Raw genomic sequence first — 15436 nt, forward strand, 5'->3', positions numbered from 1 at the left:
AACGATTTATAGTCAAAAATCTGTATAATATCTGTACAAATAAATCACTTGTTTTTTATCAACATCTAGTTTAAATGCGATACGAAATTTTTTTTAGGTTAAGGATAAATAGATAGATATATTGTAATCCACAATTGGAAATTCTTTTGGCACTGAATATTATTCCTACCAATCCCTATATATAACCTCTTCCGAATTTTAAACTTTGAATTTTTATTTTATATTTAAAAATAATTAAAATTTCTATTAATAATATAATTCCAATTTTAAATGTGAGCTTGAAATAAAACAATCGTTGAGTATCGAAAATAGGTCAAGTTAAAAATCGAGTGTTTATGCGCCAAGTATCCAATCTATGCGTGATCGATGAGTTTGGCACCAAATCTCTTCCCTTCTATATTTGTATTTCCTTTATGCAAATCGTTTTTTGGAAATTTTGCTTTTCCGCGAGAAAATTTCACTTCCATTTTCCACACAAGAACATTATGAAATTTCCTATTAAAATTCTCTTCCCAAAATTTGTTTCTCCGTGTGAAAAGTTTCACGAGAGGCTCGCCTTAAACAGCATTATATTTATATTAATATTTCCTCAGTTTTTCTCTTAAATCATTTTTTCGATCCACTTATACTTCTTATTAATTAAGGAATAAAATTTTGTTAGAAGAATATTTTTATCCTTTTTTTTTTTTTTGTCGATCTTTATCCTGCTCGTACGAGGTAAAAATCTTCGGAATTTCTTGGAAAATTTCTCCTCGCTTTTTCTCGCTAGCTCATAGGTGGTATATTAAGGCTTTCATTAGAAGCTTCGAGATAAACCGCATGGAACACCATATAATCGAAAGTAATTAATTTTTCTTTAATTCGGGAAAAAATGAGAAAAATGAAGATAACGAGTATTCTCCACGGAAATCATAGTAAATCGATAAGTAGAATTTTCATGAAATTTGTAAAAAAAAAAAGGATTATGCTAATTTATCCACGGTATTCAAGAAATTCGTTAAATATCATGGAAATATCACGTTTGACCATTATTTTATAATAGTGCGAACTATTTTCATAATTACAGCAGTGGCTGAATGTATGTGGTCAGGAATTTGCAGGAATGGCTTACGTGGCCATGAGCTTTTTATTCTCGCCAATTCTTGGAACTGCTAAGTAACTCGAGACAGACCTTGGTGTTATCGGTCGAACGAAGCATATTAACTGGTATTGAATTACCGAAATAGAAGAAAAATATAATTCTTTTTTTTTTTTTTTTTTTATTTTTTATTATATTATTACGTGATCGAATTTTTATTGAGTATAGTAATATCAATGATACTAAAAGTGATAAATGTTATTTAAATTAATTTTTGCAATAATTTCAATTGTTAAGAAACATATATTGATGGTACAACATGAAGTTTCGTTATAGAGTTGTTAATTATCTCATTTATATTTTATTGATAATTTCTGATATATCGATAATATATTAAAAAATTTCTTCTTTATTCAAAATTATTATTAAGATATATAAAAATGTTATTTAAATTGCAGTAAAAATAAAATAAAATTTTATTCAATTATTTAAGAATTATATTAAAGTGTAAAATAAATTCAATCACTTTTATTTGTTGTATATATTATTCCAATAATATTTTGAATCGAATATCGAAAAAAAATTTAATTCATAACAATGTCTTTGAATAATAACTTTGAATAAAAAAAAGTTGGAACTTTTAATTATTTTCATTCGTTTATATAATTTATCGTTATATCGAATTATCGATAATATATTAATATTTTATATAATATTATTCAAAAATCTCTTATTTGAAGATTTTTTTTAAACCAATTATCCTATATTATTGAAGGAAATAATATTTATTTATAATTGTATAAACTTATCTACATATTTTATATTTTGATATATTCTTGTAATAAATCTTTAATATTTTTAATATTTAGTTATTCTCTTGTAATATTAAAACATTAATATTTTTCTAACAAATAATATTGAAGTATTAAAAATTAGGAAGGGAATATGTGAATGATTTATTATCTCGATATTATTACACGATAAATCGAAAAAAAAAAGCAAAATTTGCGAGAATATTTGAATTATATTATTAAAATTAATTAATAATACAAATGATATTATATATCGATCAGAAATTTATGAAATTTATTATATGTACGTATATAATAAAATTCAAGTTATCAAAGTAAAATAACAAATTACACATAATTGCATGATCAATCTATTGATGAGAAATAATAAATTTGTTTAAAATAAAAATCAAACACAAAATATATTATTAACAAAAAATAATTTTTAATACATTTAAAACATGTCAAACCTAATGATAAAAATTGAAATAAAAACCTACTATTTAAATAAATCATTTTAACATAATTTTGTTAAATAATTTGAATACTTTTTTAACATGAAAATTCTTTTTTTTTTTTGGAATTTTCTTTTAATATTTAAACAATAATTTATATTAAAATGCAAATTTTTTTTATTTTCTGATATTATACTCTATACATTATACTTCAATATATTGCAAATATTATAATTAGGCTGTTGCAAAACATCTATATATAAATATATATATCATAGTCTTTAATAAAGCATTTTAAACATTTTAAACCTATAACTAACAAAAAAGATGTATATATGCATGCATACGTTCAAAGGATTATTCAATGGAAAAAACAATCGATGGAAGCAAAGTCATTGATGTATTAAATATGAAAAACGAAATACTGTATTCATGTGTGAAACAGTTGTTATTCCAATAAGTTTCGGTCCAACCATCGAATTATACATGTGCGCATCGTAATTGTAGTAACGCGATTGTTTTCGAACAATCGAAATAAATTTGCCAATTATTTCGCATCATTTATTCTAAATAAAATTTATTCTGCAATATTTTTTTTTCAATATTCAAGTTACTATTGGATTATTTCGATCATTAATTCTTTTTTACAACTTTAAATTAATCATTATGTCTCGATGATGCAATGACGAATTTGTTCGTTCATGTGACCACCAGTTATCCCCACCAATTCTCAAAATTGCTGGCTCGAGACGGGCGTTATCTTGATTCACATCAACTACTATGTATTGAATTACCAAAATAAGAAGCATACAATTTTCTTGTATTTTTTATTATATTGCTAGAAAATATGGAGTAATATAATAATAGGTCTTATTGAGTCCAATTATTATTGAGATTTTTAGGATTAAAATAATATTAAATATGATTATATTTGTATTAATTTTTGTAATAATTTCAATTACTAAAAAAAATAACTTACACTGCATTATATTTTCCTGACATCTTTCTGACCAAATGTGCTCGATGAAAATTTAATTATTCTCGATTATCCCTTTATTCTTGATTATTAGATTGCGGATTTATACAAATTCAGCATATCGAAATATATATAAAATATATTTACACGATTTACACGAACATGACGAAAAAAATAATGATAGATGATTTTACATGCAATAATAAGGCAATAAAAGTATAAAATTTTATTTGAGATTTTATTTTTTGAATAAATCAATTTTAAAAATATTTCGAATGAAATTGAATATGAATACGAATGAATTATCGATGAAAAATGTGTGAAAACGTGCAAGTAATTATAATTTATTGTATTTATCACGATGGATAATTTAGAAACGTATTAAATTTTTCATCTAAATGTATAAAAATGCATAATATATGTAAAATATTATGCAAAGTAAGAAGTAATTATTTTTATTATTACCCGTTCTTTAAAAATTAAAAACTTGACGATGAACATTTAAGATATATATGTAAGTATAATCCAATCAGTATAATCAAATGTCTTTTTTGGTTTGAAATTCAATTTACAATATCCACAATAATTTAATTTTTATTATTTTTTTTTAAAAATCAATGTTGAATAAAACGATTCAAATGTTAAAATTTCTGCTGCGGTTCCAATAATCCAATTAAGAGATAAACAGGATTTTCCAATTATATTTCTTATCGGATTAAATCTGTAAATTTTTTAAATTTGTAAAACAATAAATAGAAAAATTTGTTCACGTGCGATTCATTTTAAAGAAAATTCAGTGATGACAATGAGTGATGAAAACGCAAACGTAAACAGTAACTTCCTTCACCAAGATAATTTGTAAAGTAATCTATCATGAATAATATAATCTACTAATGGTGTATCATCAAGCGTACCACGCAAATTTAGCCAAACTTCTTATCGTTGGCAAAGTGTCGAGGCAACTTTCCAACTAGGATCGCTTTTCGAATCGATAACTGTAAATGTTTGCACTTAATTAACATATAAGATGTTTCTTAATAGAGAATAATTAGATACTAGATGGGATGTTTATTTTCAATATGTCTACAACGAGGATTTTTAAACTTTTTGATACACATTGATGTATAGAATCCACAAATTAATTATTGGAATTCTAATTGCATTAAAAAGAACAGGAATACTGCAACTTTTTGACTAATTTAAGAAAAAATGTATACAAATGACTCAATATGAAATCGTTCATGTTACGAGAAAGTATCATTTAATCATTTAAGAAGATGAAATCAAGTTGTTGTAAATGATGATGAAAATTTATTTTAAAAATTTTAAATATTTTTTATATAAAAAAAAATTTGCTCCATCTCGTACCATCATAAAGTTATATTTAAAAAAACGAAAAAAAGGAAAAATACTTTTACTTTTTAATATTTTTTTTTTTTTTTTCAACGAAATATTATTTTAAAGAGATGAAATCAAGGCTTAGAATTTCAATACTTTTTTTCGAAATATTGGTTCATCATGGTGCGTGATAGATCTTTTTTCATATGAAAAAAGATTTAATTTTCAATGCTTGATATAAAAAAGAATTCAAACACGAAAAAATTTAGGATCTGATTTCATTTTCTCTTCGACAAAAAAAAATTGTTTGCTGAATGCTATTGTACACATTTTCATTAATTTTCATTAAAATCAGATTTTTAAGATGAATTTCTTCGTAAAATATTATTATGAGCCACTGTACATTTTCTTATGTAAGGTAATTAAGCGGACGATATTGCAAATGGAATCAATCTACGTCTCGTTTTATCTAAAAGGAACTGAATAAATATAATGTTATTTGTTAATATTATTAGTGTGGTGGATTTTATTTTTAATCACAATAGAATGCTAGAAACATGTTTGCTTTATTATCATAAGTTTTTAAAGATTGTTGACAAGATGAAAAAATAAATAATATTAATTGTACAGTAGGTGTCATTGTGTTATCGAATATATCGATTTCCACATGATCGATCGATTTATACTTTCCTCAAGTCTCAACCAATTTTTGAATATCAATTTTTATATATTACTCAATGACACACAGCGACAGATTTTAAACGAGTGTTGAAATATATATAATTTAAAATTTTTACACCAATAACCTAAAAATTTCCTAACCTAAAATTTTACGAATGTATCAACACCTTTCAATTTAATTTTCTGTTACAAAAAACATAAAAGTTTGAATTGAAAACGAAGCAATTTCTTAAGTTAAATAACCTCAAATGATTAGGTACAATTAAAAAAAAATAAATAAATACATAAAAAAGCAAGCTTAATACGACGAGGTTATTTGCACACCCTAACTAATAATTTTGTCGCGTTTAATTCAAGCTTCTGATAGTTGCTGGCCAGATTGATATTGAAGCAACGTTAATTTACACCCGATACCATTCGATTCCTATTATTCACGCTTCCTCCTTTGAATAATCATGATTGGACGCGAGACAAGGCTTGATAATCCGCCAAATTTCCAAACGAGCGGCTACATAATTCATACAGCCACATTATTCCGCCTGGCTATCTCGAATCCATTCGATTCTCTCGTATAACTATAACGTTCCACGCAAGAGAACGTCCATTCCCATTTATTTCTCTGTTTATCTGGTTCAACCGCCAAGACGGTTCCACCCTATTATTCAAATTGGCCATCTAAGATCCTTGTTATCCTTGCCATCTTCACAGATGGCAGTGCTTCGCCGTCACGTGATTGGCGAAAATTATTGGCATGCTATAGAAGAGAATAAGAATATGTAATGTGTAAGATACAGTCAGATTGCTCGAGTGACGCAATCAAATAAAAGATAAATCATTTGCACAGATAGATTAAAAAAGTATTCATACATTCTAGATTTTTCATAATAACTTTATAGAAGTTAGATATAATAAGTAGGATATAACTAAAGATACGTGTATTATATATTATTAGACATGTCATATTTTCTATTACGTTTAACACTGTCGTGGAGTTAATATCAATTCTGAAGAATTTTTGAGGAAATGTCTTTGGAAATTTATATGCAAAATAAAAATATTTTCTTCGGAAAAAAGAAAAGTGTCGAAAAGATTTTAGATTCTGATTGTGAGATATTCTGGTTTCGTTTAATGATATAAAAATTATTGCAAACATTACGATATTTTATTATGTAGCAATTAATTAATAAAATTAATAATGTACAATAAAAAAATAATTTGAGAAATTCAAGAATTTGAAAGGGCAAAAATTATTCACGTGATTTTAAATTTTAATTTTATTCCTCTTCAATGAAACATTTTTTCATTCTGAAATATGCAAAGAGTAAAGAATTAATTTTGTAATAATGTACATTTATATTTATTAATTTTACATAACAATATTTTTATTCTCTATTCTGATATGATATTTGAAATTTGAAAATTTTCGTTTTTTTAAATTTACCTTATTATTTCTAATTATCTCCTCTATATAATTATCCTCTTTGCTTATTATTAAATAAAAAATGAATGCAACAATAGGATTAAGCTCGTAAAAATTGCATGAAAATTGCATCAAAAAGAATTTATTACCACAATTATATAAATCATTTTCAATTTAATATAAATCTTGTAATTTTTAAAACCAAAAAACATAGAATTTATCACATAAAAGATGTTCCATATTAACACAAATATTTTTACTCTCATTTATAATTCATCATAAGAATTAATGATAAAAATTCACATAAATATTAAGTATTAGGAGATAATCACGTGGCGCTAGTGTCGCATCACCAATCATACACATACGTAAAATAAAATTATATTATATTAATACTCATGCATAAAAACTTTTACGCACAAACATAATCATTTTATCGTCCAAAAAATTTTGATTATTTGAAATTATTCCCCGCCACACACCATTATTTCGATTTATTTCAAAATTTCCACTCACGTCTCACGAAAGAATTATTACAACATACTCAACTGTTACCAAGAAATCGAGTTTAAAACGAGTGTGTATATCAAATTTTGATTTTTCTCGGATTACATTTCAATTAGAGCAACAGAGGGATGCATGAGATGTGTCGTATGTGGGTCGTGTTGGCTTGGTTTATTTTAAAATTCAAAGAAAAAGCGTTCCGGTGTGTTACTTGAAATATCCACGGGAACAAAAAGACCTCGAGTTAAGTGTACTTTATCACGCTGCATACGTCATAAAAATCTGGAACGCAGTCGCAGAGAGAAGCGGAGTGAAAAGAAATGTCGGTTAGGTTCTTCATCCTCGGAATCACCAGCCTCGACTTTCTTCCCTCGCCGCAAGCATTTTGAAATCCATGCTGGCATGCTCGAGCCTTAACTCTTTATCCAATTGCTTCGTTATGGATCCATATATAATTTTCTCGACGCTGTTATTGGAAAATTTAAATTTTAAGAATTAGTATCGATCTATTTGTATTCTTGGATTTTTTTTTTTTTGTAATAATATCACATCGAGGATAATCAATTTTTATATTTTCATTTTGTTTATTTCAACTATCGTGTGTAACAAAACATTTTATTTCGTTTCGTAATTTCGAAAATAGTATTTCGTGATTTCGTACGATTTTTGTGTAAATCTTATAAAAGGGAACCGTTCAAGAAACGTGCCCAGCAAACGAAAATTCAGAAATAAAATCCTTTCATTTGGACAAAAATAATGGCGAATTTAGTGATGTAGGAAAAAAGAAATAAAAAAAGGTGATTTTATTAATTTTCTTTAAAATAAATAAAAATATAATTTGAAGTAAAATATGTAGTATACATACACATGTTAATATATAAAATACATACATGACTTGTGCTGAGACTTATTTATGAAATTATAAGAAATTTTTTATCAGATGAAACGAGATAGAGATAGACTAAGATAACAGTGTGGAGAAAGTCTTCGTTTCATTTTACCATTAATTTAGAAAATATAAATATATTTTATTTTATTGTTTGCAATCCTATATTTAAAATCAATTTTAAGTTTGTTTGTTTTTATTCATACAAACTTTTTCGTTAATTATTCCATAGAGATTATTTTAATAAATAATTATTTTACTTCCAATTTAATTCAATTTATAATAATGAATTAGAACTAAAAAGAGAATTGACCAATGTTTTTATGTATGATTCTCTGAAATATATTCTGTATCATGTATCCGTCTTGAATAAATATTCCATAAAATAATTATTGAAATAGACAAAAAATTTTCACGAAAATTCGAAAGAATAATAATAAAGGAAAATAGTCATACAGAGAGTCATACTGCAAAGTTCGAAAGTTGATTCGCGAGGCAGCTCGAAAGAAAAGAAAAAAAAAAAAAGGAAATCGAATTATATTAAACAAAAAATTACTTTAAACGGTATTGGCACTAGAGCGAATCGAGAGAGCCTGGTAATTAAACGCATCCTGGCAATGTGTCCATGGGTGAGAAGGGGGTAAATAGTGAGGGTCGTTTAACTTGATTTTCGCGTTATCATTAACTAGGTTAAAGTCACCGTGATGCTCTATGGTCCGGCCAATGTCGTTACGCTCTCGTTACATCGGGTAGAATCGGTTGTCCGAGCTTCGGATAAATTCGATTCTTTCCCTCGAACAGTCTTCGAAGAAGCTGAAACGCGATATTTATTATCGAGTGTAATTCCAACCGTACTTCGTGCCTTGAAAAGATAAGCTCGTAGAATATTTCTGAAAGAGATGGACGCTTGGAGAAGGAGAATTTTTAAAACGTATACAAGGTGATTCTAGAGGCTAAAATAAATAAAATGGATGAAATAAAAAAGGAAAGGAAATAAAAATTGTAAAAACGTAAAATTGAGATTTATTATTATATTATTTGTGGTAAGTTTGGTTAAATTTAAATTTCCGTTAGGTGAAGCGAGATATTTCACTCTATCTCTGTCACATCGCCTCACTGTCTCCATCTCTTTATCCAATGCGAACTAAATTGCTTATAACTTAATAAATAATCTTCGAAAATTTTTATATATATATCAAATTTTACGTTTATATTAAGTATTAAATATTTTAATAATTTCCAGGCATATGATTTCTTCTTTAGATTAATATTATGGAAAATATAAATTTGAATATAGATTTTATTTTGGTTGGAAAATATTAAATTAAGTTTTCAATATGTTGTAGTATAAGTAAGTAAACTTATATATATAATTTCTCGATAAAATCTTATTTATTTTTATTGCAATTTTGAATTTGAATATGAAGAAGAAATTATCCAATAAACGATATTTTAATGATGTTATCGATATATCAAATATTGTCAATATCGACAATCGATAGTTTCGATTTTACCTGAATGATTAACAATCGATTAGCGGCCAAATAGTTGCAATCGCAACGTGTGCGTCAATCATGTTTCGTTAGATCGATTTTAGATATCGTCTGGCATTAGAGGAACTCTTAACCGTAGAAGAAATTCTCAGACATTAATTATATAATGCTAGTGAGTACTGTTATTTGATATTTTTTTTTTACATTTATTGACTCGTAAAATAGATAGAACAAAACATCGTTTCAGTCGTGTGTCCATAATAAATAAGGAAATCAATTAATTGTTGTGTTTGTCGAAAAGTTATTGCACCGAGTATTTATATATGTATCGTATAAATTATTATATCTATCAATTTTATATGGCAATTTCTCGCGAAATACACGCGAGTTGTATCTTTTTTAATTACTTTTATATTTCGTTTTTTCACAATGAAAAAATTTTTTAATGGGTTCATTGCTCGCTAGAATTTGGACAAAACATTTTTCTTTATCATTGAATAATACAAATTTTATTTTCATGTTCACAATTTTGTTTCTTCATATCGTATTGAATCAACTTTTATAATTATTATTATGTAAGATATAAATAACTGTTTCAATTCAACGAATATATTTTCAAAGATTATTAGAATTTTAAATTTAATAAGATCCGGTATGATTTTAAAAAAGTATATTAATCATCTGTTTAATGAAATGATAAAAAATAAATAGAACAGTCGTGCCAACTTTTTAGCTGGATTGTAGATAATACAGATTTCTAATTTTTCATATGAATTCTAAATAAAAATTAATAATAATAATTGATGAGATATATAATTTGTTAATTAAATTTTTATTCATGGAAGTTTGAGAAATAATTACTTACTCGATCATTTTCTCGATCATTAAACAGAAATCATTATTATTAAATCAATAAATGTTTGATGAATTTCTAAATTTAAAATAATTATAAATTATTGATATTTTTGGAATCCATTCATCAAAATTCTATTCAATTTGTGAATAGAAAATACATTCAAGATTTTGAATAAATTGAATAGATAAAATGAAAAGTTCAAGGAAATAATTTAGTTTTAATTTGATTATTTTGATTTCAATTATCAAAGAATAAGCAAGAGTCATAAGAGAGAAAGTTTATGGAATGAAAATAATTGCAAAAAAATTACATCTCAAAAAATTCTTACAAACAAAATTAACCTAAGAGAGACAAAATTAGTTTAGGATGTGACATCGTAAGAAACATTAAAATTTTTATTTTATCATATACAAGTACAAACAAATAGATCATAAATTTGATCAAAATTTTTCAATACATCAAGAATTAGGTTTTATTACATGATGTAAAATATCTGTTTGATCGTCGATCGCTATTAACGATTTAACAAAAGAAAATTAAATCTTCTCTATTTTTATCATAATTTTATGCCCAGATTTACTGATCTTTTGTTAAAAAGAACTAAAATCTACGAGTTTATCGCGAGCTATGAATTTTAATGAATCTGAAATTCAATTCTTTTTTCGATAAGCTCGAAAAACTTATAAAAGTATATAATTTCTTTGTTTCTAATATCTATACAATTTCGATGAGACAGAAGTCAGCTAAAAAATTTTATTCATCACCAAACGCCAAATTAAAAAATTTATGTCAGTTGAAAATAGCTGTATCATCATTTTTTATTTTTTCCAAAATTGCGAATCAATCAACGATTAATACTAAATGCTCTAGAAAGTATCGCTTTTCAACCAAGATTAAAAGAAGAATAAAGAATAAATTTGTCTGTCCATCAAAAGAAGTGCCTGTTCTTCTATATAAGCCATTTTGATTTTGGATATTACTAATTTTCGTAAAAGCATAATATTTATAATATTTATTTATTTACTTAGTTTTCCATCATACACGATTCACAAGTTTTAACCATTAGAAAAAAACGTTTATAAAAATTTTTTAAAAATTATCAGGAATAATGTGAAAATAGGAGGAAATAATGTCCAACATCAAACTGGAATTTGTTCTTTTGATAGATATATATTTTAGATGTTTATTATTCAGATTTTAATATATGAGTTCTGATAATAAATATACTTTTCGCATCTTGAGGTAGTTATTAGTATTGTTTTAATTAATATTTACAAAAACAAATTTTCCAAATTTACATTTGCAAAAAAATTTTCAAATTAAAATAAAGAAAATTAAAAAAGAATTAAAGAGCATAAGAAATAAACTTGAGGAAATTAGAACGTTAAAATCGTTGAAATCGAGAGAATCGCACAAAAAAATTGTAGGAAAGATCGGATTCAAATTGCTAAAAATGCGAGAAAATATTTCGACGATTATTCGTTGCAAATTATGCATATTCTGAATTATATTAATAATTTTTATTACATCTATTAGATATCATTTAAAGATTTCTTAAAATTATATATCAAAGTTAATTTAATTTAATTCGACTATTATAATAATTTTAATTATTACTTTAATTTGATTTTTAATATTATTAAAAGATATTTAATTTTATAAAATAGCAGTAGAGAAATTTTTTTTATTTTATATTTATATCGAGACTTAAATTAACCTTTAATGATAGAAAAACAATACATGTGAGGTCAAAAAAATATATTTTGAATTTATATGAAAAATAAAATAATTAGTTAAAAGGACTTATCCCTTGAGGTTGTATCTATAAATATCACAATAAGGGACGTGCAAATGAATAATAGGGAGTTAAATAAAAGGTTAAAGGTTTATTAAAAGTATTTTCTATCGTTGTAAAAAAATATATAGAATTATACGTATCAATGCGATTTGAGCACACCATGCGAGAACTAATGGTATTAATACATTTTTAATCTATGTCCATACGAATTATATATCCATTACTTATTTACGTATAAAAAAATAAAATAAAGTCGCGTTTTAACATCATATTTAACAAAATTGGAAAATATATCATTGTTAAAAAACAAATGGAGATAAACAATGAGAAGTTAAACAATTTAACAAGCTTTATATTATATTATATAATAAAATAGGGATGCACAAACCATGCTTGGTTATAGTTAAATTGCGTTTATTCCACTTCCTTTATTCGTACTTTATGACTCAATGTGAAAGTTCTCCCCACTTTTGTTCAAAACGATGGTGGAGCAACTGTTGGCTATTGGCCCAACTAAGTTCTAAAGTTCAGAAATAAAACGTTACTTATTCCTTCACTTTTATTTTTTCATCAAATCTGACAAATTAGAAACAAGAAAATTAGTTAAATAAATAAAAAATAAAAGATATGATATGATATTTAATAAATTTTCAATAACGTATATTAAAAGTATAATTTATTTTAACACAAATAATTGATACACAAGATATCTTTCTTAATATTTATCCATCCAAAAAAATTTTTCATTGCAAAATTTAAGCAATGATAGTGAATAATAAATATATAGCATCTCTCTGAGAATTATCCTATATTTGCGTGAAATTTTATTATTATTTTCGTATTTCATTTATATAATTTTTCAATTGTCGTGTAAAATAATTAAATCTATCTGTTCAGTATTACGCTCACAGTGTTTGAAATGTTGCATTTCAATTTGTCAATGTATATTTCAGTTATGTTATTAACTTAGTTGCCCACAGTGAAATGAACATTCAGCCATCTGTCTCATATTAATTTGAAGCAATATTACTCGAGCAAATATTTCGAATTATAACACTCGTGGCGATTTCGTTGAATTGATATCTCGATATCTGGTAATATAGAAAATGATGGATGGTTGCCTGCACGCGAGCAAGCAATTAGATAAGCGTTTACAAGTTTTCTTCGCGTCATTTGTTGGAATTGCGATCATTTATCTGACGGATATTCTTTCTTTCAAACATCTTTAAAAGACAAGACTTTAAAAGATCTTTCTTTCTTTCTATTTATTTCTCGCGGAAATAATGACTATGTTACCAAGTTGTGGAATAACATTACGAGAAAATTATGATTGCAGGAATATTTTTGTTTCATGGCAACTGTAATATAAAAATGAATTTTTTTTTATAAACAATAAATAACAAATATCATTTCAATAAAATGAAAAATATTCTTGTAAAATTTTTGTAAAAATAAAACAACTTTTGGAAAATATAACTCGTGTTTTTGAAAAAATTACAAAAAAATTAAAATTATTATATAGAAAAATTTTATATAAAATTATATATGGTATGAGAATAGATATAATTTATTTTTATTAATTACACATAGAAGATGTGTAAAATCAATTTCGTTTTCTTAAATCGTGGAATTAGGTATTTTTTAATAAAATAATCGAAAATATATCTTTTCTCACCTTATTTGCATAACAAACTCGACACTTTCTTCTTTTATATTTATTTATTTCATATTTTGTATTTTGTTAATTCATTTAATGTTGTTTTGACATTAGATATCTAATTCAAAAATCAATATGATGACAGTCATTAATGCTCGATGGATAAATAACGTCACAGTGGTGGCAGCAGTTGTCAACGTTCAAAAAAGGAACGATTTAATCATTGCCAGCGATCATCATAGTGTTAACGATATTCAAAAATCGATATATCAAAAATTATCAATAATTGATAGCCTATTAATCGAGTGAATAAATGGAAAAAAAGAATGATAGTGAAGAATAATGACTGCGAGAGTCATCAATCTTTACAAATTTTCTTTCGTAAAGAAATTCTTCCGACAAGATATTTAATCTGTTTCTGTGTCATCATATGATGTTGTATGATGTTAAAATTTGACACGAAGATAAAAATACGAAGCGATTGATCATTACTTTGCTTTTTGAAACTGTTTTATATGAAATAAATGATATTATATGTATAACATGATTTTAATTTATAAATTTAATTATCTTTCATATTTTTCTTGGTAAAAGAAATATTCCAAATGAAATTTACTCTGTTTTGAGAGGGAAGTAATTTGATATAATTTCTTCAGGGATGAACTCGTAAAGAGATATAAGGTCATCGGTTTTTTTTTTAAATTTTATTTTTAAAATAAACAAAAATAATTAATATTACTTATTAAAAAAAAAATATTAGATTTACGACGAAAGATCATTAGTTTCGTATTTTAATATTTTAATTTTAATTTCGTTAAATTTATTTTATTAAAAGATAAAGGATACGAGATAATAAATAAAAATTTAAGTTAAACTACGATACTTGGTCAAAATTAACGATTTTTCAAAAATTTATTGCTATTATAAAAAATAATATTTTAATAACTTTCATTTGATATTACAGATATCAGATAGTAAATAAGAATTCTTTCCATTCGCTCTATTATACATACTTTTTAGTCTATACATTTTATATTTTTTTATTATCATTTAATCAAAAATAAATCGTTTCATTAGAGATCACTATGATGAAAATTATCGAAATTTCGTTATCATTTATACAATCACGATAAAAATTAAATCAGCCAGTCGAATGAATGAGTAATATACGTATATTCCACAATAACGAACCGATATTAATCCATGAATATATAACAAGCATAATTTCCCATTATTCTGTAGCGTAATGTCAACTGATTCTAGTTTTCAATTCCAGTCACGAAAATTTTCAGTTAATTAACCGCATCTAGCATGATGATCCGCGTTTCTCCATTAACTGTAGATCGAGAGATAGAATACAAAAAAATTACAATTTGATATTGTGATATTTGAAAATTATGGATAAATTATAATTTTTGTTAGAATTCGAAAATTATGGAACTTTTTCTTATTTTTATGTACAGAACAAAACAAAATGTTTGCATCAATACATTCGTGAGAATC

General features: G+C 25.0%; 1 protein-coding gene across 3 annotated transcripts in view; it reads left to right on the top strand.

Moving 5' to 3' along the window:
* LOC100867557 (adhesion G protein-coupled receptor E3) overlaps positions 1–15436 on the top strand; it is a 139017-nt gene that overhangs the window by 8268 nt on the left and 115313 nt on the right. The window lies entirely within an intron of this gene.

This window comes from Apis florea, unplaced genomic scaffold, assembly GCF_048593485.1.
Source record: "Apis florea isolate Af1SG1 unplaced genomic scaffold, ASM4859348v1 contig_37_pilon, whole genome shotgun sequence".
NCBI classification, from domain to species: domain Eukaryota; kingdom Metazoa; phylum Arthropoda; class Insecta; order Hymenoptera; family Apidae; genus Apis; species Apis florea.